The sequence below is a fragment of the Sapajus apella genome, unplaced genomic scaffold, assembly GCF_009761245.1.
Source record: "Sapajus apella isolate SASKATOON/1434 unplaced genomic scaffold, GSC_monkey_1.0 scaffold71, whole genome shotgun sequence".
In the NCBI taxonomy this organism is placed as follows: domain Eukaryota; kingdom Metazoa; phylum Chordata; class Mammalia; order Primates; family Cebidae; genus Sapajus; species Sapajus apella.
In genome coordinates, this window is record NW_022437011.1 from 8,987,558 (window position 1) to 9,011,455 (window position 23,898).

Sequence of the window (23,898 nt, forward strand, 5' to 3'; positions counted from 1 at the left end):
AACCAAGGTGGCCTTTCCTTCAGTTTCCGATAACATGTTCCTAATTTTCATCTGAGACACCATCAGAATGGCCTTTACCATCCAGATTTCTATCAACATTCTGATCAAGACCACTTAGATAATCTCTAAGAAAACGGAGGCTTTCTCTACGGCTCTCCTCTTCTGAACCCTCATCAGAATCACCTTAAATCTCCTTCGTGGCAGTGCACCTCAAAACTCTTCTAGCCTTCTTTCTACCCATTACCCAGTTCCAAAACTGCTTCCACATTTTAGGTATTTGTTACAGCATCCTACTTCTCAGAACCAATTTCTTTCTATCTTAGTCTGCTCGGGCTGCTATAAAAGTATTTTAGACTGGATAATTTATACATAACAGAAATGTATTGCTCACAATTCTAAAGGCTTAGAAGTCCAAGAACAAGATGCCAACAGATTCGATGTCAGGTGAGGGCTCTCTGCTTCATGGGTGGCACCTTCTTACTGGGTCCTCACATGCAGAAGAGGCAAGGAACCTTCTTCAGGCCTCTTTTATAAGGACACTAATCCTATTCATGAGGGTGGAACCCTCATGACCTAGTCACCTCCCAAAGGAACCACCTTGAGGGTTAGGTTTCAACATATGAATTTGGAGGGGACACACATTCAGACTATGGCACTATCATTATTCTAATACCATTTAGAGCTGAGAAAATTGGGTAGAAAAGTGAAGTAAATAATCCAAGGTCACACTACCTGCAAGTGCAGAAGCTGAGATTCTAATAAGTCAGCCCCAGTCCAAGAGCCAAGCTCCTAACCACTATGCAGCATGGCCTTCCAGATGAATAAGTGAAAGGGGTAGTGGGCAAGGCCACACTATCACTAAAGGGTCTGGTCTAGGGTCTATAACCACCCACCATGCACTTAACACTTAGTCTGGCAGCATGTGACTCTGACCCAGTTTTCTTTATACCACAGACAACTCCTGTACCTCAGCTTTCCTGGCCACACAGTGGGAGGAACAACTCCAGCCCATTTCCAGCCCTCCAGACATTGGTTGCTGCCAAGAGAGAACATGTGCACACCTACATCAACCAGAACCAAATGTTACACAAACCGCAGGTGCTGGCTTTGCTAACTTGGCACATCACATCTCTGGGAGTTGCCAGTGTCAGTGGCTTAAGTGGTCCAAGGTGAAAGGGGTAGACCTTACCCAGTAGTGACAACCAAGAGAGGGATGGTGACACAGCAGGTTACAAAGGACTCTGTAGCTGTCAGCCGTTAACATGTGACAAGCCTGAAACCTCCAGGCTTTTTTCTGTGCAGATGGAAAGATGCCAAGTGCTGGCACCCTGGGCCACTATGTCTGCTGAGTGGCCAGGTGCCCCCAACAACACACTGACTCCTGGCACTGAGAGAGCACACATGAATCAGGAGGAACAAGGCCACACTTCAGGGGATTAGTCTCAAGACTACCATTTAGCTGACTGAAGGAAAACACCTATTACAGTAATGTTCCTTTTCTGATCTTCATTTTCACTCCTTCAACAAAATCCATTCAATATCCAAGAGGGTGCTGTTCATCTGCAAACCCAATCATCTCACCACCAAAACCACCACCAACTCTCCAAAGGCTTCCCCTGTTCTCCAGGTAAATATAAAATGTCTTGCCACAGCTGACAAGACCTGCTCTCACCAACCCCTCCAACCTCAGCTGTCTCCTCTCATTCTCTGTGCTCCAACCCTACTTTCAGTTCCTCATACGACTCCCTACTCCCCCACCCCCACCTCCCTGCCTGCTTCCAGAGCCTTTGCAAATCTAGGCCCTCAGCCTGAAATGTTCCTCAACCTCCTGTCACTCTGCTTGGTAAACACTTGTTTGGTGTTCACAATATTAACTCGAACATCACTTTCTCAAAGAAGCCTTCTCTGATACCCTCTTAGCCCTAGGACCAAGAGAAATCCTTGTCAAATGTTCTCAACTCTTTCTTTCAATACACTTAATGCAAGTGTAATTTTACTAACTTTGACATATGCATCAGTACACTCTAAGCAGGAACCCTATCTGACTTGGTCATGCTGTATCTCAGGGCCTAACAGTGTCTGGAATGTAACAGATGTTCTATATACATTTGTTGATTGAAAAAATTTCAGAGAGAAGGAAAATGAAGCTGTATCCAAATCAAAGGGTTCTACTCAGAGCTGTTCTCCACCCTATGTGACCTTAAGGCAAACTACTATCTCCTCTTCCCCCTTTCTCTCCCAAATTTCTTACAGGAGTTACTTTCTGTCCTGACATTCTTTAGGCTGGTGGTAGCCATAGTGATAAACTGGCCTACAGCCAATAACAGTCTAAAAAGATACCACCTTGTCTGAGTGCTCTAGGCTTCCAAAATAAAAGTCCCCAGCAAAGGCCCAGGCAGACAGAAACATAAAAGCCTTTCCATCCCCCCCCCGCTCCCATAAAGACACTGAACCAAACAACCAGCAGCCCCTGAAAGAAATGAGCAATCCCCAGAGCAGGCAGTGCCCCCAAGTGTCCCACCCAAAGGAAGAAAGAAGGGGAGGCAAGGCTACAGGGGCAGAAGCAGGCATTCTGTGTCCTGATGAGATTTTAAACTCTCTTTTACTCCTTGGATAAAGCAGAGATGTACCCAAATACTAAATATCAAAGTCTCCCCTGATGAGGCAGCTTCCGAGGAACTCCACAGATTGTGGCTCAGAAAAGCAATATCAGCATCTAAACAAGTTCACATAAAGCTCTAATTAAGACCATTTTCCCCCTGTAGAAAGCAGGAGGATCTTCTCTTTACCCTTCTATTCTGTGGAGTAGGCAGGTGGGGGGGTGGCATGAAGGGAGGCAGGAGTATTTATTGAGTACCACTTAGTACCAGGAATAGTGACAGGTACTTTATAGACAGAGCTGTTAATGAAAAACAAACGGGAAATGAATGAGCACATACACAGATGGGTAGCTGATGCTCAGCGAGGTTAAGCAACTTGTCCAACTACTGAATGGCAAGGTCAGGGGTCACACCCACAGCCAGATGTGGTGGCTCACACCCACAGCCAGATGTGGTGGCTCACACCTATAATCCCAGAATTTTGGGAGGCTGAGGTGGGAGAATCATTTGAAGCCAGGAGTTCAAAACCAGCCTGAGCAACACAGCAAGATCCCGTCTCTACAAAAACTTAAAAGATTAGCCAAGTGTGGTGGCACATGCCTGGAGTCCCAGCTACTAGGGAGGCTGAGGTGGGAGGATCTCTTGAGCTCAGGAGGTCAAGGCTGCAGGGAGCCAAGACTATGCCACTGCATTCCAGCCTAGGCAACAGAGCAAGACCCTGTCCCTTTAAAAAAAAAAAAAAAAAAATCACACCCAGCTCTGCCTGAATCAGACTTTTTTCTCATACCCCAATGCTGCATTTGTGGGTCATCGCTTAGTCCCACTCTGCTCCTAACCCCTTTACCACCACGTTCCTAACTAGAATTGGGAATGCAGCTCCTGGTAAGCTCTCCAGGAAAGAAAAGTCTTCCGTGACCGCAACCCACCACAACTGATACATATAAAACTGAGATGCACCACCACTTCTCAGATTTGGAGCACAGTTTGTTGCAGGGAACAAAGTTCATCATCTGCAACTATGGGCATGAGGCTGGGTTTTCTGAAAATCCAAAATGAGACCACAGTGATGAAGTCTCTGCATTTCCCAGAACCCACAGCTCTGAGCACTAGGATGGTATTCCTGCAGTCTAGCACGCATTAAATCAAAGGACAGTGTGCTCCATCACCCCATCAGAAAGACAGTACCTGCAGGGTAGACAATCCCAGCTGAAGTCTCCATAGCTCCTCTAGCTAGGCAGAGGGTAGCAACTCCCTACCTGAGTCATCTACCTCCACACTGCATCTTTTGCAAGGTTAAGCATCCATTCACTGTGCTGTAGTTCAAGTTAACCCTTCCCCCTGCACTCATTTCAGGATCTGCCTCGTATCAAAAGCTATGCCAGCTGATTATTATAATGATAACTATTATGCCATTATAATAACATTATTGCGCTTTTTTCCTGCACTTGACATCTGTTGGCTGATAGGTTTAAACAGTACATAAGCAGTAATTACGCAGTGCTCTCTCCTTTCCAACCAAGCCTCTAGTGTGACTCTTAATGTTACATCCAACTGCAACAAATGCCCAGCCTGAGCAGCAGTGGGAAACATGGCTCGCTCATCTGGGCTCACCCACCATGCCTCTAGTCACAGTGCCAGAAGCAGAGGCTCAACTAGGTCCCTAACTGTTAACACACTCCCCTGCTCTCCCAGGGATTTGGAGGAAAATACCACCGAGCAAGCAATTTATTGTTGAAAACCCCCACAGGGCTGGAGGAGTTACATACAGGTCTCAGTACTGCAGAGGGACAAGCAGTACCAAATCACAACGGCACACACCACCACAAGAGAAGTACAGGAAAATGCATTCCTCCACTGGGAGTTCCTAAACAAATGATTCCCAGAGAGTCATTCTGCCTGCTTCTCCACACATGGTTCTTGGCAACTGCTGGTAAAATTGGCAAAAGGGAGAGGAGGGGTGGGGCAGAAGGCTATCTCCAGGCTTCTATTTTGAAGTTGAGAAATCACTAAACTGGCTGCTCGGCCTTCTTTACAGGACCAACCAGAGGCCAGGATAGAGTCTGGAGGCCAAAGCAGAGAAGTCCCACCTCCTGTCAGCCAAAGTCATTGCATCTACCTTTCACACTGCTGATGACAATCAAGGTAGAAAAAGATGTGAGATTCTATAACTGCAGACTATCAATATGCCTGAATTATACATTAGCCCTATTAAAGTAAAGGCAAGCCACAGTGAGACTACATAAAAAAACACACATGTTAAAACAAACCCCACCAGGAGACCAGGGCTAGCCTGCTTTGTTTTCTACCCTGTAATACACAGAGCTTTTTTTTTTTTTTTTTTAAAGAGGGTGGAGGAGGGGTGGAAGGTTATTTGAATTTAAATTACCAGTGAACACTATAATCTGTGTGCAAGGAAAAAAGGAACATTCAGGAGTGCCAAGTGCAGACTCTTGGGACATGTGTGGCCGGGGCAGTAGTAGCCAGGGGGACTTTCTCCTTCAGCCTCAGCACGCTGCTCTCATTGCTTGAGAGCAGGCAAGCCAGCAGGCAAGGTCCATGTGCCACAAAGAAGCTCTGTTCCCTAGGTCCAAAGAGAAGATTGCCCTCTCAGAAGGAAATTAACATGACGAAACACAGAATGAGCAGGGTCAGTCATCCACAGAAGCCACCTATCTAAGGGAGGGGGTTTGAAGAGGTGTTACTCAAGGCACGGATCACATCTGTCTCATTCATCACTGTATTCCCATGGCTAAGCAGATCCTGGCACACAATGGGTACTCAGCAAATAATGGTGGACTAAATGGTAACCAGAAAGCAGCCTTAGGTTGGAAGCCACTGACAAGAGCTAGAATCTAATTGTTCCTGTTGTAACCTGTAGTAACAGAAGAGCCGTGGACGGCAAAGAATAAAAATGAGTCTATCTCCTGTACCTGGTGCCTTAACAGACTGACAAGTGTATTCTGTTCAGATTACAATATAGCCCTACAAGGACAACGTGGGAAGGAGAGAAAAGGAGAGGGAAGAAGAGAGAGGAACAAATCGAACAAAACATTTATTGAGTGCTTACCATGTATACATCTGAAAAGCCCAGGGGGTTTTTACAGATGAGGACACAGGAGCAGGGAGGTTAAGTAGCGCCTCTAGAATCGCACAGCTGTTACATGGTTTAAATATGGGTGTATCTGATGCTATGACCCAAAAACTTTCCACCATAATTTGCCTTCGTTTCCTCCAGAGGGAAGCTAGCTTCCCAGTTAACCTCTCCTATAGAGGAGAGAATGCTCTCACATGTCCACATAAATCAACTTAGTCATCTTGTTTCTTGGAGTTAGTTAATTGGAACTGTGACTTGATGGTCACTTAAGAATTTCTCATGCCTGCGACAGGCCCTCAGGAACTGAAACGTGGATAAGCTAAGTTTCCAGGACTGCCAAGCTGCATACCAGTAAGGCCCTAAGTCATCAGGTGGTACCTCTTTCTAGGACAAACCTCTTTTGCACAGCACAGGCCAGGTCTGGGCAAGGAAAGAACCATGCCCCTAAGTTTTCCTCAGAAATTCCAAAGAAGCCTTCCCTACTCCACACTGTGCCAGTAATGCACAGAATTCTATTTGAAGGCTTTAAATTCTGATTTCAGTAAGACTAGCAGAAATACAAAGCCAAGGATTTCTACATGGGCCTTCCGTCCATGTCCATGGTGTTCCTGGCTCCCTGGAGCTTCCACAGACCTTCCACGACCACGTCAGGTGCAGCAGAATACAAAGGGCAAGGTGATTTTCCATACTGCATTCAGAAGAGAACAGAGGTGAGGATCAGCCAGTGCTCCTAATGAAGGTGAATACCCTGGACAAACTCAGGCAGCTTAGGTTGTACTAAAATACATTTTCAAGGTTGTCTGTTTATTTCACCTCCTGTATGAGGGCTTTCATCAGTTAAAATGGGTTTTTTCAAAGCACAGGAAAGCTGATGATTCACCCAGGTGCACAACAGCTGCTGGGAGGACCTGTGGGAAGGGGCCACCCGGCAAAGGCAGGCTGTGTAAAAGGGTCTCCAAGGAATGCCCTACATGCCAAGCCATATGCTGTCAGGATATTAATCCAAACCCATCTTGCACACTTTACAATGTTTACTCCCTCTGGGATGTGGAGCATTAAATTTTATCCAAGGACTACACAAGTCCTTCCAATTCTATTTCACACTTATTTCTTTGCTAAAAAGATTTGTAACCTGGAAACAAAGCCCTCTGCCCAATAGAAGCAATAATTCGCAGTAAAGAATAGGAAGCCAGATTGTCAGTTCAAACTCTCCTAAAAGGTCTTGCCCCAATGAAGCTTTAGTTTAGATTTCTCCAAGAAGTGGAGAAACCTACTACTGATCCCCTTTTTCCAGAGATGACAAGCCTGTATGACTAAGTGTCCTGAGAGGACAGCTCAAACCAAAAGAGGAAAGAGGGATCACCCCCGCTCCATTCCTGCCCTAACTGCAATGGCCCTGGAAATGGTAAGAGACTTCCAAAGGGGACCACTTCATTGCTACAAGAAAGAACAAGGCACGTGAATAGGCGACAAGGCTACCTGGTTTAGTCATAGCCCTATTCTGGCCAGCAGTATGACCCAAAATGAGACTTTTAGACTCTCTAAACATCAGTATTTTATTATTTAGACTTTCCAAACCTCAATATTTTACCACCATAAAATGGGTATGTTGTGTGCCCAGGCACAGTGGCTCATGCTTATAATCCCAGCACTTTGGGAGGTCAAGGTGGAAGGATCGCTTGAGGCCAGTAGTTCAAGACCAGCCTGGGCAACATAGCAAGACCCTGTCTCTACAAAAAAAAATTTTTTTAATTAGCCAAGCATGGTGGCCAGGCAGAGTGGCTCACACCTGTAATCTCAGCACTTTGGGAGGCCAAGGCAGGCAGATCATGAAGTCAGGAGATCGACACCATCCTGGCTAACACAGTGAAACCCCATCTCCACTAAAAATACAAAAAAAATTAGCTGGGCATGGTGGCACATGCCTGTAGTCCCAGCTACTCAGGAGGCTGAGGCAGAAGAATTGCCTAAACTGGGGAGGCAGAGGTTGCAGTGAGCTGAGATCGCCCCACTGCACTCTAGCCTGGGTGACAGAGTAAGACTCCATCTCAAAAAAAATAAAGAAAAATTAGCCAGGCATGGTGGCACATGTCTATAGTACCAGCTCAGAAGGCTGAGGTGGGAGGATATCTTGAGCCCAGGATCTCAAGACTGCAGTGAGCTACGATCACACCCCTGTACTCCAGTCTGGGTGTGAGTGAGACATTGTCTCTAAAAAAACTACAACCAAAAAAATAAATAGGGGATGTCATAAGGATCAGACTGAAAACAGTAAACAGTAAAATCTGAAAACAATAAAATGTCGGATATGCTTTAGGCCTGACTTATTCCAAAGATCCCTGCATGAGAAACCCTAAGACATTTCTGGGGAGCAGAGAGGCAAACCTATCACCTCTGAGAGGCAGTTTACAGCAACCAGGTTTGGTTGTTTACAGAGAAATCCATACATCAGGAGTAAAGTGAAGACAGAGTAAAATTTTAAGAGAAGACACACATGGGTCTGCTCAGCTACTTTTAAAAAATAATAATATAGCAGTCTCCAAATAACATTGCTTCGATCAATGTCATTTCCTTTTAACACCGATGAGAAAAAAATAATTGGTTCCCAGCCAGGGCCACTGTCTGTGTGGAGTCTGCCCATTTTCCCATGTCTGTGTAATCCCAGGTTTTCTCCAAGTCCTCAGTCTCCTTCCACATCCCAAAGACATGCCTGTTAGGTTCACTGGTATGTGTAAGGGGTCCGGTCTGCATAAGTATCAGGGTGTGTAAGTGCATCCCACAATAGGGTGGTATCCTATCCAAGGCTGGTTCCTGCCTGGTGCCCTGAGCTGCCGGGATGGGCTCTGGCCACCCAAGACTCTGAACTGAAATAACTGGGTAATAATTATCTCACTTCATTTTATTAATCCTTCCTAAAGGTATGTATAGTTCACATTTACCTCAATTTTAATATTAGAAGGGTTTTGGTCTTTATTTAGAAATTTGGTCATGTTTCTATAACAAGAAATATGCTATAGGAACTTAACTCTTGTTTATACATATTAGCCTATAGTAAAATTGATTTTGTATACATAATTTCACATAAAGTCAGTTTCCAAGAACTTACGACCAATGTGAAATGAGGACTTACTGTATATGCATATGTTTCAAATTTGAAAAGACACACAAAGACATAGGGTGAAAAGTAAGTCTCCCTCCTCCCCCATTCTTTAGTTACCCAGGGCCTCTCACTAGAGACAAACCACTGTTTTCAGTTTCTCATGTATTCTTCCAGAGATATTCCAGGCAGCTAATTTCTACAGGAGATGGCAATACTCTCATACCTAGATGGTGATGCCAGGCAAGTAAGCACTGCTGGGGCACTTGGGGACTATGAAATGAATGAGACAGCCAGAGGATAAGGTATCACCTTGCAAAAGGTTCCATGGATGCAGACTTCCTTCTGGCTATTACACTGTTTTGCCCCTTGGCTGATCACATTTAAGCAGTGATTCTGTACAATGTATTTCCCTTTCAGTTGTATTTGTTCACCCAGAGCTCTTTCTCAGAGATACCATTAACAGAAATGGTCTCTGGGACCTCATGCTGCACCAGCCTGACCACCAGGCCCTTCAAAGTAGCCAGAAGCAGGAACAACCATCAAATCTGCCTTAGTAGAAGCTGGGCAAAAAGTGCAACAGTCCTTGAGTCACCACATTTCTAGGGACAGAAGTTGCTTTTCACAGCCCAATAAAATCAGAATATAAGGAAGGATAAAGCCCAGACCACAGATGATGCTTTCTACAGGACCGAACCCAAGAGATTAAGTCACTACCCATAGAAAATCATAGGACACTTTTATCCAAAGATAGGCTTTCACCAAACACCCTCAAAAGTATACAAGCTATGTCCTCCCCTCCCTTCATCATTTTACAAGGAATTTAAATGTGCGAAATTCCAGCTTCTACCCAAAGGATACAGATGGGTAGCCTATAGGTCAAATCTAAATCACAAATATACTTTGGTAGTCCCTAGAGATTCTGAATAGCTGGCTTCCCATATGACAGGATGAGGCCATACTCACTAGACCTGTACGCACCCACGACAATAGCCTGAGTAGCAGCCAGCCCTCGTGGAGCACATAAGTACTCCAGTTTGACACAGGCCCACCATTCTCTGCTGCTTCGCTGTTCTTCATTTGGCCCTAAAAACATCTGAGTTGGAGACTCCCAGCCAGTGAGTAACGCAGGAGGCTAAACTGGCAAGTACATCAGCTGACCATTTATTGAATACTCCCTATGTGTCAGGAACTATGCTGAGGATGGGGTGCACGAAGAGGAATGACAGATGCAGTGTCTTCCCTCCAGGAAGTCCTAATCCAATTGGGTTTATAAGGCTTGTAAGGTTTATACTTCAAGGAATCCAACTGCTTCAGAAACATGCCCTGGGAGTGAAGCATGTGAACTCACTGTGGCTGGGAATCAAGAAATGCTTCAGGGAAGTAGGATTTCAACAGGACTGTTATCATTTAAGTTTTCATGTAAACATCCACTCAACAAGCATTTATAGTATCCATGTTACACTCAGTATTATGCTAAGAGACACATAACAAAGCACAACCCATATCCTTGAGAAGCTCATATGAGACAAACATCATACATAATAAAGTGTGCTGAATTCTATAATAAAGGTATTGCCATGGGGATACAGATGAGGACACATCAAGTAAGGCTCACTTCAGCATGAAGCAGGGAACCAGCCGGGCGTGGTGGCTCACGTCTGTACTTCAGGTGCTTTGGGAGGCCGAGGTGGGCAGGTCACAAGGTCAGGGGCTCAAGACCAGCCTGCCCAACATGGTGAAACCCCGTCTCTACTAAAATTACAAAAATTAGCTGGGCATGGTGGTGCACCTGTAGTTCCAGCTACCTGGGAGGCTGAGGCAGGAGAATGGCTGGAACCTGGGAGGCAGAGGTTGCAGTGAGCCAAGATGAAGCCACTGCACTCCAGCCTGAACGACAGAGCAAGACTCCATCTCAAAAAAAAAAAAAGCTTAGGGAACTGAGGAGAGAGTACTATGGGCAAAAGAACTGGCAGAGACATAAACATGAGGCATACTGAGAGATTAATATGAATCAGTTTATCAGGAGCAAGGGGTACACCTGGGTGATGGTACGGGGCATATTAACTGAAGTGGTAGGATGGGTATACACTGCAATAGGCTTGAAACACCAAGACAGCCTGATACATTTAGAATTTATTCACCAGCCAGTGGGTGCTATTGAAGACTTCTGATATGATTTGAATTTGTGTCCCCACCCAAACCTCATGTCAAATGTAATCCCCAATATTGGAGGAGGGGCCTGGTGGGAGGTGACTAAATCATAGGGGTAGATTTCCCCCTTCCTGTTTTCATGAGTGAGTTCTCACAGGATTTGGTTGTTTAAAAACGTGCAGCACCTCCCCTTTGCTCTCTTTCTCCTGCTCCAGACATATAAGATGAGCCAGCTTCCCCTTCACCTTCTGCCATGATTGTAAGTGTCCTGAGGCCTTTCCAGAAGCAGAAGCCTGTACAGCCTCCAGAACCAAGAGCTAATTAAACCTCTTTTCTTTATAACTTAACCAGTCTCAAGTATTTCTTTATAACAGTATGAGAATAGCCTAATACAGCTTCCAAGCATAAGTATTCTCTAATAAGCACAACATAAAGGAAGACCCAAAGGGGCAGTAGTATATCGTGTCCTGGAGGAAGCAAAAGTAAGAAATAGAAGGATACTTCTGTAATAATGCAGGAACACAGTAACAGGAAACAGGGGAAGCAACAAGACTAGGTTAAAAAGATACTGCAGAGGCTCACCAAAAAGAAAAAGACAGTGGCATTTTCTCGAATATACTAATTCCTATTGTTTACCAATTCAGATTGGCCTTCCCGCTAAATAATGGGTTTTTTACCTTATTTGTTTCATACAGAGAAGTAAGGCATGGTCTATAGTCATAGTGCTTAGATTTAAAAAACAAACAAACAAAAAAACTCAGCTTGAGATCAAAATAATGGGATTGCCACCAGGGGCTTTTTCCTCACTCCCTTGCTACATCGAACCAGTTGTACATCTCAAAGGGAGAGACAGTCAACTCGAGCACAAGATCTGGGTCAATGTATTTGACTGTGCCTCTGTGACTTTGCACAAGGACCAGAAATGAGCATACAAATCAGAGGAAAACCATGACAAAAGTCAACCTTCCCTTGCTTCTAATTGCTTCATGTGTGGCTGAGGAGCAGAAAGCAAAAGATAAGGAGAACACACTATCTGAGGGATTAGGCAGGCTCCAGACTGGCCAGCCCTACCCCAATAAAATCCCCATGTCAGACACTGCCCAGGAAACAAGGCCTGCTGGCTTAGGCACCTGATGAGAGAGAACCTAGGAGAGATGAGCACCAAGCTGAGTAAGGAAGGAGATGGCAGAGAAGCAGCAAAGTTCCTTGCCACTTGCAACCTCTAGTTATTCAGCATGAACTACCTATATCTGTTGATATAAATAAGATATAACACCAACCAACTAAGAAGACAAGGAGGTGATAGTTAAGATAAAACTTGCTTGGTCAGCATAACCTATCCTCAAACCAAGTCTTGGCTCTGACACTGGCAACTACTGTTGTCAATAATGATGACAACACGGAGCATTTACATCAGGGGTACGAAACCCCTGATACTGGTCTGTAGCCTGTTAGGGACCTGACCAAGAAGGTGAGTGAGCAAAGCTTCATCTGTATTTACAGCCACTCCCCATTGCTTGCATTACCATCTGAGCACCATCTCCTGTCAGATCAGCAGAAGCATTAGATTCTCGTAGGAGCACAAACCCTATCGTGAACTGCACAAGTGGGGGATCTAGGTTAAACACTCCTTATGAGAATCTAATGCCAAATGATCTATCACTGTCTCCTATCACCCCCAGATGGGACCATCTAGTTGCAAGAAAAGCAGCTCAGGGCTCCCACTAAGTCTACATTATGGTGAGTTGTGTATTTCATTACATATTACAATGTAATAATAATAGAAAAAGGCCTGGCATCATGCCTGTAATCCCGGCACTTCGGGAGGCCAAGGTGGGTGGGTCACTTGAGGTCAAGAGTTCAAGACCAGCCTAGTCAACATGGTGAAACCCCTTCTCAACTAAAAATACAAAAATTAGCTGGGTGTGGTGGCACATGTCCATAATCTCAGCTACCCAGGAAGCTGAGGTAGGAGACTTGCTTGTATCTGGGAGGCGGAGGTTGCAGTGAGCCGGGATTGTGCCACTGCACTCCAGCCTGGGTGCCAGAGTGAGGACCTGTCTCAAAAAAAAAAAATGTTAACAGAAATAAAGTGCACAATAAATGTAATGTGCTTGAATCATCCCAAAACCATTCCCCACATCCCCCAGTCCATGGAAAAATTGTCTTCCATGAAACCAGTCCCTGATGCCAAAAAGGCTGGGGACTGCTGATTTACATTATGCCAGAGGAAACACTTACCACATATATTCTCTCAATTCTTTTTGTTTGTTTGTTTGTTTATTTTGAGATGGAGTTTCACTCTTGCTGCCCAAGTTGGAGTGCAACGGCACAATCTCAGCTCACCGCAACCTCTGCCTCCCAGGTTCAAGGGATTCTCCTGCCTCAGCCCCCTGAGTAGCTGGAATCACAGGCATGCGCCACCATGCCTGGCTAGTTTTGTATTTTTAGTAGAGATGGGGTTTCTCCATGTTGGTCAGACTGGTCTCGAACTCCTGATCTCAGGTGATCCACCCACCTCAGCCTCCCAAAGCACTGGGATTACAGGTGTGAGCCACTGTACCCAGCCTATTCTCTTGATTCTTAAGATAGCTACAAAAATACATATTACTATTTCCATTCAACAGATCATAAAACTAAGGTTTAGAGAAAATAAGAAACTTACAATCAGAAACAAGTAAGCAGATATCAGAATGTGAATCCAAGTGAGTCTGATTCCAAAGTGTGTTTAAACCACTCTGACATACACTCATTCCTTCTATCTCTTAGAGATGTATTAAAGGTTTGCTTAAGTCACCAGATAAGGTCCACTGTTATGTCTGGCCTCATTCTTTACAGAAAACAAACAAGTCTGGCCTGAGCACTGTGTCTTTGTTTCTAATATGGGGGAAGACTTCAAATCCATTTCCTCTGAGGTAAGAACAAGAGAAAACACTTTTCAACATGAGTAAGAGAAAAAAACAGCATGATAGTCTAAATCTTAAACCATGAGGGTATAAGATCACGTACAAGGCAGTAAGTGGAAACAGGGCCTCCTCCTTCCCTGGAGACTTCTAACTACAAAAGCACCTTGCATCTTTACAGTGCTTTAAACAGTTCTACCAGCTTCTATGGCCACCCTTTGTAAGCTCCCTAGCTTGTGTCCCAGCTCTAACAACACTAGGGTCCCACTATTATGTGGGTGGCCTAAAAAAGATCCTACCATCAGGTGGCCCACTTCACTTCTCTGGGGCTCAGTTTTTGTCATCAGAAAAAAAAAAAAAAAAACCATCAAATGCAAAATTGAGGCACTGGGCAGTAGCAGAACTAGAAGTGTATTTCCAGGCTCTTCACTCATCCACAGTACCACAAACAGCTGGCCCTGATGTTTGCAAGGAAATAAAGACCTCTAGAATGATATCTTCCAGCCCAAAACACCATCATTTTAGACTTTAGCAGCTAGTCCAAGGATGGAAACTTAACTTCAAGAACACAGTCAAACCCAGCTCCCCATGAGTATGTGATGGGGTGCAGGGAAAGACAAGAAGCAACCTTAGGCCGGATGCAGTGGCTCATGCCTGTAATCCCAGCAGCTTGGAAGGTCAGGGCAAACAGATCACCTGATGTCAGGAGTTCAAGACCAGCCTGGCCAACATGGTGAAACCCCATCACTACTAAAAATACACAAATTAGCCAGCCATGGTGGCCTGCACCTGTAATCCCAGCTGCTTGGGAGGCTGAGGCACAAGAATCACTTGAACCCAGGGGGAAGAAGTTGCAGTAAGCCAAGATCATGCCACTGCACTCTAGCCTGAGTGACAGTGAGACTCTGTCTCCCAAAAAAAAAAAAAAAAAGCAGCAACCTTAAATACCTTCCTTACAAGCTGGCCCCTTAAGCTTCCAATAGCTACTATCCACAGCATTCAAAGCAAAACCAATCAATGTTGTCTGTATTGATTGACCTACTTTACGTTATTCCACTGGGCTGAAACCTGCTGGTTTTCTGGAGTTTGGTCAGATGGCTGCTGTCTCCTTGGGACCCTCACAGAAATTAGAGGTATTTAAGCATGAGATTATCTCCAGAGGTAAAGAAATGTCCATTTAAAAGTCCACTGGTACAGCTGGGCATTGTGGCTCACACCTGTAATCCAGTGCTCTAGGAGGCCAAGGAAGGGCATCACTTGAGGCCAGGAATTTAAGATCAACCTGGGCAATGTTGCAAGCAAAATCCTCTCTTAAAAAAAAAAAAAAATTAATTAGCCAGGCATGGTGGTGTACACCCATGGTCCTAGCTATTTGGGAGGCTGAGGTGGGAGGATCACCTGAGCCCAGGAGTTGGAGGTTGCAATGAGCTATGATCACACCACTGCACTCCAGCCTGGGCAACAGAGTGAGACCCTCTTAAAAAGGGCCAGGTACAGTGACTCATACCTGTAATCCCAGCACTTTGGGATGCCAAGGCAGGCATATCACAAGGTCAGGAGTACAAGACCAGCCTGGCCAACATGGTGAAACCCCATCTCTAGTAAAAATACAAAAATTAGCCAGGCATGGTGGCGCCGGCCTACAGTTCCAGCCGCTCAGGAGGTTGAGGCAGGAGAATCACTTGAACCTGGGAGGCAGAGGTTGCAGTGAGCAGAGATCATGCCACTACACTCCAGCCTGGGCAACAGAGCAAGACTGTCTCAAAAAAAAAAAAAAAAAAAAAAAAAAGGCCAGGTACGGTGGCTCACGCCTATAATCTCAGCACTATTTTGGGAGGAGGAGGTGGGCAGATCATGAGGTCAAGAAATCAAGACCATCCTAGCCAACATGGTGAAACCTCGTCACTACTAAAAATACAAAAATTAGCTGGGCGTGGTGGCATGTGCCTGTAGACCCAGCTACTCAGGAGGCTGCAGTCAGCCAAGATCACACCACTGCACTCCGGCCCGGGCAACAAGAGCGAGATTCCGTCTCAAAAAAAAAAAAAAATCTACTGGTGATCGGGGCATGGTGGTACATGCATGCAATCCCAGCTACTCAGGAGACTGAGGTGGGAGGATTGCTTGAGCCCAGGAGTTCAAAACCAGACTGGGCAACACAGCAAGACCCCATTTGGGAAAAAAAAAAAAGTCCATTGGCATCAGCTTTCCTCACCAGAACTTTAGGATGTGTCTCTGATTCTTCTTCCAGTTTCTAAATCTCTTTCCCATCACAAGATTGAAGGGCCAAACTAGTTGCAGAGAGGGAAGTAGCTGGATGTGGAGAGAGTTTACTGACTACTTTGATGATGTTCTGCCAGTGATGATAATAAGCGGTAATTAAATGCCATATTCAAGAACTTCCTCAGTCACAACACAGCCTGTGAGCAGACCTCAAAAACATACCCCTCTCCGTTTCTCTGTAGGTATGAAATGTTACAAGGGCCAAACATCAGACCCTTCCCAAAGGCTCCAATATCTAGTCTGGGAACACCTGGGCCAACACAGCAGGCTCAGCTGTGAAGACAGAATGCCTAAGAGGTACCAGAGAAGCAGATGGTAAATGGACCACCTCAAAAATCCAAAGTCTGTAAGAAAATTAAAAAATAAACTTGGCTGGATGTGGTGCCTCACACCTATAATCCCAGTACTTTGAGAGGCCGAGGCAGGAAAAATGCTTGAGCCCAGGAGTTCAAGACCAGCCTGAGCAATATAGTGACACTGTCTCTACAAAAAAAAAAAAAATTAGCCAGGTGTGATGGCACATGCCTGTAGTACTAGCTACTTAGGAGGCTGAGGCAGGAGGCTCACTTGTGCCCAGGAATTCAAAGCTATGATCATGCTACTGTACTCCAGCCTGGGTGACAGAGACCCCATCTCTATTTAAAAAAAAAAAAAAAACCTCAACTCAACTCCAGCCTCTTTAGAGGAGTCCAGGTAGAAGTCATCTCTCTCACCTCCACCTTCATTCCATTTTTCCAACTCTCTTAACAGCATTAAACTTTGAGGCAGACAATTTGGAATAACTTCAGAAAGGGACAAACGTCTGCTCTGAAATATTAGGATTATCAATAAGCAAAGCAGAATGTCATGCTTAATAATACTTGTACTCACAAATATCTAACAGCTAAGGAGTTTATTAGGCCTGCTACACCTTTTTGGTTATATCCTGCAGGCAACAAGCTCATTGCTTAGAAACAGCTCACCTGGTTGGAAAATTAAACTAGTAGGAACAAATTTATAGCTTTGACCCTCTGAAGGCCAAGTAGCTTAATTCTTTCCATGACTGCCCTTAGCTACACCAATCATTTCACAAAAGGCCCAAACAGGAGAGAACAGCAAGGGCACTAGCCCTAAGGAGTACCCACCCTTCAAAAACTCAGTCAGCTGCTCAACAGCAGGTCTCTTTCACTTTAGTGTCCCCAGCAGATTCCACAGAGCCAAGTAGGGCCTTGAGGAAATTAAGCTGAATGTTCTGCTAATAACTGCGAACTCACAGGGTCAGGGTGGAAGGGCAGCACAGTGAAATGGAAAGAACTTTGGCATCAGAGATGGGTTTAAATCCTGGCTACACCAAACTTTTTAACCTTGGCCAAATTATTTAACCTCACTGAATCTTCTTCATCTGTAAAATGGGGGTTAACAACTCTCTTACAGAGTTGACTGGATGAGATGATGTTCCTGCTTTTACTAGTTTGAGGCCCTGAAAAAACTTGTGGTGGCTGGGCAGGGTGGTTCACACCTGTAATCCCAGCACTTTGGGAGGCTGAGCTGGGTGGATCACCTGAAGTCAGGAGTTCAAGACCAGCCTGACCAACATGGTGAAACTCCATCTCTACTAAAGACACAAAAAAAATTGCTGGGCATCGTGGTGGGCACCTGGAATCCCAGCTACTCAGAATTAAAACTTACATTCACCACCCTTCAAAAATCTGTTATTTCCACTTCAAAAGAACCGTTAACTCATCTGAAGACAAGTCAGGTGACAAGGCTGCTTACCCATGCCATTCGGGGATAAATATATGTAGGCTGTATGCAGTGGCTCACACTTGTAATCTCAACATTTTAGGAAGCTAAGGCAGGAGAATCGCTTAAGGTCAGGAATTCAAAAACAGCCTGGGCAACACAGCCAGACCCTGTCTCTACAAAAATTAAAATTACAAAATTAGCTGGGCCAGGTGGTACACCCCTGTAGTCCCAGCTACTCAGGAGGCTTTGGTGAGAGTATTAAACCCAGGAGTTCATGGTTGTAGCAAGCTATGATTACGCCACTGCACTGCAGCCTGAGCACAGAGTGAGACCTCATCTCAAAAATAAATAAATAAATTATACACACACACACACACACACACACACATATATATATGTGTGTATATATATATATAGAGAGAGAGAGAGAGAGAATGGTTTAATAAGAAACTGATCTCTCACATGGTTCAAAAAGTTCTCTGAAAACAATTCCAGAAGCAGATTTTCAAAACTGCCTTGGACAACAGCCAAGTAACTTAGGGATGCCATACTCAACTCCTACCACCTACACCTGCACACACCACTCTAAAGGAGAACATTCATTGGTGGATTAAGTTCCCACATGCCTGTTATTTTAAAATCCATTTAGTTACCTTTCAGTTTCACTTAATTAGCCTTTTCTCCTGGCAATGAAACACACCAGGGCTCACAGGTGGCCTCAGTAGAGAAGTAATAGCTGGCCTTCAGAAAACAGGGAAGGGAGAGTGGGAATCAAAGTACTAGGCAACTTTTCATTCCTGGACTGCCACGTTCTTACTAACATTTCTATCACCTGTAAAATGGGAGCAGAAAGTCTCTTCTATTGCCAATTTCATCAAAACAGCACATGTAATCATGAGCAGATTAAATTCACTGAACAACTGAAAAAAAGGTGAAATAAATCTGGTGTGGCAACACCATCTTGAAAACCCAGGGGCCATGTTCTCAACTAAAACCATAGACCAAGTTCTAACCCATGTTGTACCAATTTCAATCCCAATATCGTTACACTCTGACTCCCATCAAAATCCTACCCATTTCCGAATCTGGCTATATTTTTATCAGAAAGAAAAAAACTTGGGTGGGGTGAGAGCTGAAAAGACACACACAACAAAATATCTTTCACAAAAAAAAAAAAAAAAAAAAGTTTATAGGCCACAGCAGTGGCTCACACCTGTAATCCCAGCACTTTGGGAGGCCGAGACGGGCAGATCACCTGAGGACAGGAGTTCAAGACCAGCCTAACACGGAGAAACCCCGTCTCTACTGAAAATACAAAAGTAGACGGGCATGGTGGCGCATGCCTGTAATCCCTGCTACTCAGTATGTGAAGGCAGAAGAATCGCTTGAACCTGGGAGGCGGAGGTTGCAGTGAGCAGAGATCACACCATTGCACTCCAGCCTAGGCAAAAAGAGCGAAACTCCGTCTCAAAAAAACAAAAAAAAGTGTATAAGCACATCAGTTTCTTCTCTTAGCAATACAGAAGTTTCATTCTCCTCCTGTCTACTTAGTGTGGGTTGACTTAACCCCCTTCTCATCTCTCAGAGCAGTTTATGGTTTTATTTCGGTTTCTTGACGTGGGCTTTAATCGAAGCCATTTAAAAATATTAGAAAACAGACCTTACATGTATAGGTAGTCAAATATTTTTTAACGACATCAAATGGCATTCTAATTCCTCCGGTGCAAAGAAAACCCCAGCCCCGGCCTCACAGGTGTTAGCATTTCCCGATTCCTGGCTTTCCCCACTCAGAACCCCATTCCAGGGATTCATATGTCAAGGCATTCTCTCCTGACTTCTGAAGCAAGGATTTTCAAAGCCAGGATTCTGGAACCACCTGAATGAGAACCACCTGGGGTAATAAGCACTGCAGCTGCCCACGCACCATCTTATCCAAAATCCCTGGGGATGGAATCCAACGCTTAAGCACAAACCCTCTAAGCGATCTGAGATAACAACCAAAGTATGTAACATCTAAATGCTAATTTTCTATCTTCCAGGACAAAAGAAAACAAGCAACAGGACAGTGGCAATACTTCCACATGGCAGGAGACACACGGGTCTCGGAGATCAACACCCAAGCCACCCCTTCTTCGGACAGATATGGAAACTGAGGCCGGGAAAATGAAACAGGGAAGGACATTAAAAACATGCGGAGCCAAAGCCAATCTCGAATTTCCACGGCCTCATCTCCTGCCAATAAAGAGGTGAATGGAGACACTCTGAGTGCGAAAGGCAAGAAAGATGGGCCTTAGGCAGGGAGCCCCGGGCCCACATGGACGACCCGCTTTGGAAACACTAGTGAGGATGTGTGGGTCCCGAGAACACTGCTGCGAAGGCGCCGAGGCCGCCGGCAGGAGGTGGCCCAGGAAGCGCCCTGAGCCCCCCGCCCAGCTCCAGGGCCGGGCGGCCCTCGCCGCCCCTACCTTCGGCTTCCCGCAGCCGAGTGGCAGACACAAACCCCACAATTCCAGGCGGCCGCGGCGGCGACCAGCTCCCCCTGCGCAAACGCGGCGGCGACCGTCTCAGCCCGTGAGCTGGCGACTGTTACGCCGCTCGCGACCTCGCCCAATCGCCTGCCGCCAGAACAGCGCGCCGCGCCCCTCTCCGGCACCGAGTCAGGAGCCCCGCCCCTAGCACCGCCCTTCGCAGAGTCCTGCACGGACTGCCCCCGTGCCCCTCCTCCGGGAGAGAGAGGGCTAAAGAGATGCCTGCACACCTGCTTCTGCTTACAGGCTGGAACTGCAAGTTTCCTCTCTGATTTTCCAACAACGTAATTTCTTTCTAGCGGAAGGACCTTCAGAAAGCAATCAGAGGGGTGCGGGTAAAAATAAATTAAATCAAGTTCCTATGATTCAGTTTGGGACAGAAGCCGAGAGTCTCAAGCAATAAAGTTTCTCGCAAATTCATGCAAAATAGGACACTTGTAAGTCACTCACTTTATATACTTGTGTACTGTGTAAATTTTTGACAAGGACCAATTATTTTAAAAATAGCATCAGGTGGCCGGGAGCGGTGGCTCACACCTGTAATCCCAGCACTTTCGGAGGCCGAGGTGAGTTCGAGACCAGCCTGGCCAACATGGTGAAACTCCGTCTCTACTAAATATACAAAAATTAATTGGGCGTCATAGCGAGCGCCTGTAATCCCAGCTACTTGAGAGGCTGAGGCAGGACAATCGCTTGAACCCACGAGGCAGAGGTGGCAGTGAGCCAAAATTGTTCCACTGCACTCCAGCCTGGGCGACAAAGTGAGACTCTGTCTCAAATGTAATAAAATAAAGGTCACTTGCAGTTCTGATTCTTTTTTTAAGACAGGGTCTTGACGTCCCAGGCCCAAGGGATCCTCCCCCTCAGCCTCCAGTAGCTGGGACCACAGGCGCGTGGTCCCGCTATTTTTTTTTTTTTTTTTTTTTTTACCGGACAGGGTGTCGCTATGTTGCCCAGGCTGGTGTCAATGCAGTTCTAATTCTGCTTTACCATTGAATATCCTATTTTATGTGTCAGGTGCTGCATATACATTATATTTACTTAGAACGTCCTCTGAGCAGAATGGTCATCCCCTTTTTATAAATGGGGAAGCTGACACTCAAAGAGGCTAAAGGAGTTATACAAAGTCATACGATCAGGAAGTGGTAGAACTAGGAGTTCAAGCTTTCAGGTGCCTCCAAGGTCCTGTTCTCTTTACACTGTTCACCTTTAGACCTTCGCCTTGCCCAGACATGCTTAACCTAATGAGTAAAATGGCTGCCCCCTGCCGGGCTTGGTGGCTCATGCCTGTAATCCCAGCACTTTGGGAGGCTGAGGCAGGTGGATCACAAGGTCAGGAGTTTGAGACCAGCCTGGCCAACATGGTGAAACCCCATCTCTATTAAAAATACAAAAATTAGCTGGGCATGGTGGCAGGCGCCTATAGTCCCATCTACTCAGGAGGTTCAGACAAGAGAACTGCTTGAACCTGGGAGGTGGAGGTTGCAGTGAGCTGAGATCACACCACTGCACTCCAGCTTGGACTACCGAATAAGACTCTATCTCAAAAAAAAAAAAAAAGGCTCCCCACTCCTACCCTCAGATCCCCCACACAGTGATTCCTGGTCATTCATGAGTGGAGGAAAGGATAATCCAGACAAGCAGTGACCTCCCCAAATGGCAATATTCCCCAATAGCAAACAACCTATCTATGTAGTTCTTTGCCTTTTCCATGTACTATATGAGTTTCTAGTAGTCAATTTACCTTCTTGATTATGTTTACTTCAAGCATATGGGAAACTGACTTCATAGCCACTGAGCAAACCTTGGTTAGTAGTCTGGGAAGGGAGAACAAGCCCCTGGGCAGTAGTTCAGTGAATAGTGCCAGTTTATGAGAAGGGTCTAGATAAAACATCTGGGGCCTGAGTTGGAAAGAGAGTAGCTCACTTTTCTCCTGGAACACACTGGAGACCAGTGAGAAGAACTGGGCCTAAGAATAATTCTAGCTTATGTCACTCCCTAGTACCATGAGGACAAATAATAAATGTTCAACAAATACCTATCTCATGAGTGATAAATTACAGAATGAACATATAAATTATAATTGAGACTGGCATAAGTTATAAAAAAGATATTAATAAAGTGCTACCAGAGTAAGAGCCTTAAAAATAGAATAAGCTCAAATCTTATAATAGCATGAATAAATGAATGCTTGGGCCAAGAGAAGAGTCCAGCTGAACACAGCTGCCAGCGTCAAAGCAAGGCCTGTCTTTCTCCTTGGGACAGATCTAACCAGCTCAAGTCTGTGGTAGGAAAGGGATAGTCTGCCTCCCACTCCCACCCCAGCCCCAGTCTCCAAACCTTGAAAAACCCTGCCATGGTCTGAATGTTGGTGTTTCTCCTAAATTCGTAAGGTGGAACCTCATATCCAATGTGATAGTATTAAAAGGTGGTCAGGTTGAAGGGAGCTGCCTTGCCTCTTCTGCGATGGATCTCCACTTCCACCATGTGAAACTAAGGCCGCAAGGCACCATCTTTGAAACAGAAAGCAAGCTCTTACCAGCCCCTAAATCTGTTGGCAGTTTGATCTTGGATTTCCCGGTCTCTAGAACAGTAAGCAGTACATTTCTATTTATAGATTCCACAGCCTAAGGTTTTTGTTATAGTAGTTCCAACAGACTAAGACATACCCTGACACAACTACCTTCTCAGAGGAACTTGCTCTGAAATCAAGCCTGTGGAGCTGCTGAAGCCAGTGTGCAGGGTTGAACCTAAGCAGACAGCCTCTACTTACACGGTCCCCAAGCAAGGAAGCCCACTGTATAGGTGAGAAGTTTGAAGTCCAGGGATCACAGTGGGTGCTGGGATTGTGGTAGTCTCCTCTCTTTGTTTCCTTGTATAAGTCTTGGAACCAAGCAAAAGTAAGTTTAAAATTTTCTTTTGGGCCAGGCGTGATGAGCCGTGCCTATAATCCCAGCACTTTGGGACGCCGAGGCAGGTGGAATACCTGAGGTCAGGAGTTCAAGACCAGCCTGGTCAACATGGCAAAACCCCATTTCTACTAAAAAATATAAAAATTAAGGCCAGGCACAGTGGCTCATACCTGTAATCTCAGCACTTTGGGAGGCTGAGGTGGGCAGATCATGAGGTCAGGAGATCGAGACCATCCTGGCCAACATGGTGAAACCCCATCTCTGCTAAAAATACAAAAATTAGCTGGGGCTGGTGGTGCGTGACTGTAATCCCAGCTACTCAGGAGGCTGAGGCAGGAGAATTGCTTGAACTGGGGAGTCAGAGGTCACAGTGAGCCGAGATCACACCACTGCACTCCAGCCTGGTGATAGAGCAAGACTGCATCTCAAAAATAAATAAATAAATAATTCAAAAATTAGCGAGCCATAGTGGCGGGCACCTGTAAGTCCAGCTACTTGGGAGGCTGAGACAGGGAGAACTGCTTGAGCCTGGGAGGCAGAGCTTGCAGTGAGCCAAGATCATGCCACTGCACTCCAACCTGGGCAACAGAGTGAGACTCTGT

The 23,898-nt window shown here is 45.5% G+C and overlaps 1 protein-coding gene across 1 annotated transcript in view; it reads right to left on the reverse strand.

Moving 5' to 3' along the window:
• Positions 1–20,508, reverse strand: part of SIL1 (SIL1 nucleotide exchange factor) — a 230,843-nt gene extending 210,335 nt beyond the window's left edge. The window contains exon 1 of the mRNA XM_032250522.1: positions 20,322–20,508. The gene's annotated coding sequence lies outside the window, so the exon portion shown is untranslated. The remainder of the gene's footprint in view (positions 1–20,321) is intronic.
• Positions 20,509–23,898: the final 3,390 nt, after the last annotated feature.